Source organism: Zonotrichia leucophrys, chromosome 14, assembly GCF_028769735.1.
Source record: "Zonotrichia leucophrys gambelii isolate GWCS_2022_RI chromosome 14, RI_Zleu_2.0, whole genome shotgun sequence".
NCBI lineage: Eukaryota > Metazoa > Chordata > Aves > Passeriformes > Passerellidae > Zonotrichia > Zonotrichia leucophrys.
The window spans coordinates 6,255,005-6,261,097 of NC_088184.1; positions in this window are offsets into that span (position 1 = coordinate 6,255,005).

Genomic DNA, 6,093 nt, shown 5'->3' on the forward strand with positions numbered 1-6,093 from the left:
GGGTGTTAAGATATAAAGATTTCAAGTTTGTTCCTGTTTTACTCTTCCCATGTGTTCTAAGTATTCCTGAAGACTTTTCTCACAAGAGCTGTAAGATCATGACAAGGAGGTAGCCTTGTTTTTATAGAGCTGTCCCTGGCTTTTGCTGGGCTTTAGACAAACCAAGCAATAACATGCCAAAACTACTCTGCCTTTGAACTCAAAGCTGGTAACTGAGGCCAAACTAAGGGAAAGGTGACTAGAGAGGCTTAAGCTTTGGTTCAAGTTCTGCTGCTACAGTCCCAATTTGCAATAATTAAATGTGATTTCTCTTTCTCGTTTTGTTTTTGCATTTGTAGAAACAAAAATTTCTTACCATCTTGACACCAAAATCCACCGTGGTTTATGGCACACCCAAATGCCTTGTGCTGAAGGACATAATGTGGCCTACATTGGCACACTTTCATCTACCTCACTGCCCCTGGGAAAAATAGTGACAATAATTACTGACATTTTACTAATATAATCTGGGTTCCAAAATTAGCTGTAGACTTTGCGCAGCGCCGTATTTACTTAGAAGTGATACTTCCCTTCAATGCAGAGAAATCAAAAGCACAAGTTCTCCTTTTCAACTCACTTTCCTCTTTATAATGTGTCACAGCACAAACAATGTGTGTGAAAAAGAGAACTAAGTCGGGCCATACATTTTTACTGTTTGGTGTTTCTTATGTAGCTATTGCTTAGCAATAGCTAAGACATTTCCATAGCTAAGATATGTATTTTCTTTTGGATTTTGAGAACACCATGACAATCCCTAAGAGAGATACAGTTGCTGTGAAATATCTGTCTTATCTTCAAAAGCTGCATGTGAGTTAAAGAGAATCCATAGAACAGGAAGGGAAGTCATGTGGAAAAGCAAAGTAGTGAACTGCTGATGTCTATGTATTGTGCAGCTTGAATCATTATAATCAGAAAATAGGGAAATTTGTTAAATAAACTTTTCAGTCTATGAGAAATTGTTCAACCAGCAGTACCTCAAAGCTATTCACCCTGGACAGAAGGAATCCTGAACAGAATTCTGCTGTGGAAACCAATTTTTGGCCAGAGAGGCCAAAGACAGTTACTGACTGAAAAACCAGAGCTCAGATACAGAGCCAACATGAAAGGAATTCTCAAGGAAGCAGAACTCCCTGTTCATAATGCAGTATTGAAATCCATAGGGATGTGCAGCAATGTCCATGAGCATTAGAGATTGTGGCCCTCAGTGAATGAGCACCAGCCCATTCCTGCACTGTGCAAAGCAGAACTGCAGGAACATGCTTTGGGTGAGTCTCAGGAGCCTTTGGTTACCAATGTTATGCCTCCCATCACACACACACACTCACACAGGATTTTCTCAGCAACTCCACCAGGGCTTGCAGCTCTTAATGCAAACCTTTCTGTGTCTATTGTGAAACGGACTTCCTGTAGGTAAGTAAAGCTGTGATATTTTGGAAGTTGTTTTGAACAGAAAAGCTCGATTGCAAGGGTGGGGCTTTTCCTCTAGAGCCTTTTTTAAAGCCGTCTGATCAAACCTTTTCCTTGCTTGCTCACCTCAGAAACTAGCTTTGCTTCAAAGTCCTCCGGCGTCCATCCACACTTACATTTCTAGTATCACCCACCATATTTCTTCCCAAATGCTATGAGGAGCCTCAGTAATGCAGCATGTAGCTGCAGGTGAGACACACCAAGATAACCCTCTGCAATGCTGCTGGTCACACCTGCAACTTCCTCAGAAGGTAACTTTTGTAGGTGAAGTTAGTCATTCAAAAGGTTCAGAATTTCCAGTCTAGCAGATGCAAAGACAGATTATGGCCTCAAATATTTGCGGTCATTCAGAATTTCACCAGACTTTAGACAAACATTCTCAGAGAGCTGAGGGAGCAAGACTCAAAAGGACAGAAAAACTGAGCATACAGAATAATTAGTATGAGAAGTGAGGGAATCTTTTAACTAATAGAAGATGGAATACAAATTAATAAGAAACCTATGTAACTTGTAGCCAATGAACATTCACGCCTTTGTTTGCCAAAATGTGTTAATAATGAAAAGTTCTAATAGCTGTGGTGCTGGTTTTGTGAATTTGCCACCCAGCCTCCCTTTCTGTGCAGAACTGTAAATAAACCAAATACCTTGACTCTTTGTGGGGATTGGCCTCACTAACACTAGATGAAAAGAAAATTTTGGGACAAGAAAGGCATGGATGAAAATACAGGAGGAAATCCTCAGGATACAAATTAAGATAATTCATGTGAGGGCAAAATACTGACCTCTGTCATTACACACATTCAAATTAAGGGCAGGAATTCATATTTTAAATGTAGAAAACCATAGAATGTGGCCTGGTATCACTTATGCTGGTGCTTCCAATACTGCTGAGCATGTTCTGTCTCCTCCTTTGGCAGTAGGGCAGTGTCCCAGTCAACATCAAAGCAGAAGCTGGTGGTGACCTGAAAAGCTTAGGCAGTTCTCAGCTGTCTCACAGCCTCTTCTTTTCCAGTCTGCTTTTCTCTTGAAGACCACCTTTATAGACTACTCCACTAGATGAGCTATGATTTGCTCCAGCAATTCCTTTCTTTCCAAGCACCCATGGGTGTTGTACAAAAAGTGGACAACCAGTCTTTGCTGCAGTCATGAACTGGAATCACAGTAATAAACTGAACTCTTGTTCCCCAAACTCTTGTTCTTGATGTGAATAGGGATTGCCTCAATTCAGCCTCAGAAGCTGCTAGAGATCTGCCTGCAGGGCTGCTGAGGGAGTTTATCACCTGAGGGGTTGTGCTGCACATTGGAATGGAGCTAACAAACAGCCATGTGAAATTTTGTACAGATTTCTTATGCAGTGATTATTTTATTGTCTCCTGTCAAAACAGACCACTAAAATACAGAATCTGTATTTGTGCAGCCTCTCATTATTTTCTGTGCTGTTTGTAACATAGTGCTGTTATTCTGAGATGTTGCTGTTCTTCAAAAGTGCACAGAGGAGTTCCAACACAGCCTGGGTGTGGGAGAGCCTGAGGAGGCTCCATCCTGAGGAGGATGTCCTGCAGCACAGATCAGGCTCCTTGTCTGTAAGTGCTGCAGAGATCAGCTGCTCCCAGGGAGGAAACAGCTTTGTCTCTTCTCAGTGAGCATATTCCCATGGGACCTGGTAGAAGTGGATCTCCTCTGCAAAGAGAAAATTCTTACACAGGTCAGCAGCTGCTTTGCTTATAGGAGCTGCTGTCTTGTGCAGGAGCCATTTCTTACTGGCAGCTGATAAAAACCTTGCAGTCTGAAGCAGGGAGTCTGGATGTCATTGTGTTTATCAAATCCTATTGCCTTTCCCCTTCAGACTCTGGTGGAACTTTTCTTAAAAGCAATAGCCAGTGGAATAATAGTGCAAAAAGTATCTGTTCACTCTGGAGTACAGTCTGCTTTAAAATTAATTTCTAATTTGTGTAGGTCTATGCATGATTAAAAATAGAAAACTAAGTAAATAAGCTTGCAGATCACCACAAAAGCAGCTATAGGCATCATGAGAGGAAGCTCATGAATGAACTTGGTTTTCAAAAGGTTGTTTGTCTTAGCACCAGGTAGGCATGGCAAGGTAAGTGATGATTAGATGAACAAACATTCTGTCGGATGCTGCTACAAGCAAACTGGGAACACCATGTGCAAGCCAGACAAGCTCCTGTTTTATAGAACATCCTACTTGTCATTTTGGGCCAATGGCAAGAGACCTTGAGATGCAAAACTTTGTGTAGACAGAGTCTGTGAACATGTGAGAGACATACTTTCACTTCTGATGCACCAAGTGGAGCTGCAAGGTAAGTGCCCACATGCTGCTGCCTTTATTCTTACTGATGGACTGCTTGACAGCATGGCTTTGGGACAGATTTGAACTGGAATGGAAAAGGAGAGAAAGAATTTGGGGAGCAATGAAAATTGTTACTGCCAGCTCTCATCCAATTCTGGTTTCCAACCAAATAAATTGACCTTTTCCTAATTAGTGACAAGATCAAGCTCTTCTTATCGGCAACAAATGACCAGTGAAGGTATCACTGCTTATTATACTGGGGCTGCTAGAAGGGAGGTTCCTCTTAGTTTTCCTCTTTGGAATTCCCCCTCAGAGTGTTCTGGTCTTTCTTATTTCCTCCTTTCAGCTGTCACTTTCTCTTAGCCCTGGACAGGGCTGGCAGTTCTCATCATTTTTTGGTACTGGATCCAGAGTGAAAGAGCAGGAGCTGTCTGGTTCTTTAAGGTCAGTTTTTCTTCAACCCTTGAATGCATGCTTTTTTTCATGGTAAATTCATCTTATCTTGCTTTTTGTACATATTTGTAATTGCAGTGTGTCAGTATCTGGACTTGTGTTGCTTCAAATATTAGTGGGATGATGTCTAAATGTGGGTGAAATTTTAGAGAATTTTTTGTGATTTTGTTTTGCGGCTGGCCCTGCTACTTGCTGTAGTTTGTTTCAGACTTTGTTAAAAATATTCTTTTTTTGTATAAACGTTGTGCCTATGGAAAGTGAAACTGAGAATCACTGAAAAAAAAACTGGCTTATTTCCATTCTTTCATAAATCTGGCAAAACAGCCTAGAGCTTTACTTTCCCATTGAGGAGGGCTGAAGTTCTGTCCTGAAGAAAGCCATTGAGTTAAAATGCAGACAAGTGTCTGCTGTGATCTTTACTTTATCTCATAGCTGGGATGAGAGAGCTGGGCACAGCTGTGACACAGGAGGTGCTGCTGGACATGAAAGGCAAGTTCTGCTCTAAATCACAACTCTGACACCTGCAGGGCACTTGTTACAGCTCTGCCTGGACTTGTCCATCTCCTGCACCAGAAAAGTAATATTGCTGGTTCTAAGCTAAGCTCATTGAAAGGCAAAAGCTTCTTTTACCTGATATTTATGCTTTATTAACCTCTTTTAAACTCATCTCTAACAGAGACAAAGGATAACAGGCAGGATATAGATCAGGTTCTTTTTCAGCCCCATCTCTGTTTTTCTTTCATTTTAGAATATAAATTCTGTGGAAAATAACACCATTCCATCAGAAAGACAAAGACTCTCAGGAAAAGTAGTATCTCTTCTTGAGCTGGGTAATACTATGGAAAAAGTTAAACTGGCTTTTAAACTGTTTGTTAAACTGTAAGTTTTTCACAGATCTGAAATAGAAACTAAAACTTCAAAGCTAAATATAAATTGAGCTCCATTACTTGCGTTTTACAAATAATCTGGGCATTTCTGAAAGGAAAAATCTGTGTGGTACCTGTAAAGCAGAGGAATTGTTGCTCATTGATTTGGGAAAATGATATAAGTGATTGGAACGTGGAGAGAATTTCATCCTTCCCCACTGCTGCCTTGCCCACCTCCCAGATAAGCTGGTGCTTTTGCTGTCTGCAGCAAATCCAGAAAACAGCTCTGCCTTTGGGGGAGTGCCTTGTGCACCTTGACATAACCTTTGGGGGGGCACAGAAGGTGAGAGAAAACTTTCTAAAGCTGGTGTAAGAAAACAAGGCTGTAAAATTGTGGCCAGCAATATTGAGCTTTTCAGTCAAAGTGCTTTTAAATCAAAGGACTGGTGTTTCATGGGACTCCTTTTTTACAGCTTGATATAACCTGCTGTTTGTCAGCTTGTTTCACTCAGACTCTTGTGTAGCACTTAATGGGTCTGAGGTGTTGCAGGAAAATAGCAATTGTTCAGCAATCTTTGTATTTCATTTTTCAACTTCTGTCTTCACACAAGTCCCACTGTTCCATTTTTCTGAATTCTAGGAGTTGGAATGTTATGCAAGACTTGGATGTTATGTCATTCTCTGGTTAACAAGTGTGTGATTTGCATGGCACTACTACTCTTTTCTATGAATTATCCTCAGCTTCCTAAACTGGTCCAAAAGTTAAATTAGAGGGGGATTTCCTCTGTTCCTAAAATGAATATACAAATTTTCATTTTCTTAACCTCTGTACTCATGTGGGAGACTTATTGCCTGTTAGTTCATATGTCAACAGAGGTTTGGGAAGGAAAGCCCCTAACAGCTCTCCTCAAATCTTCTCTCCTTTACATTATCATTGGAGTAAATGTTGCATTTTGG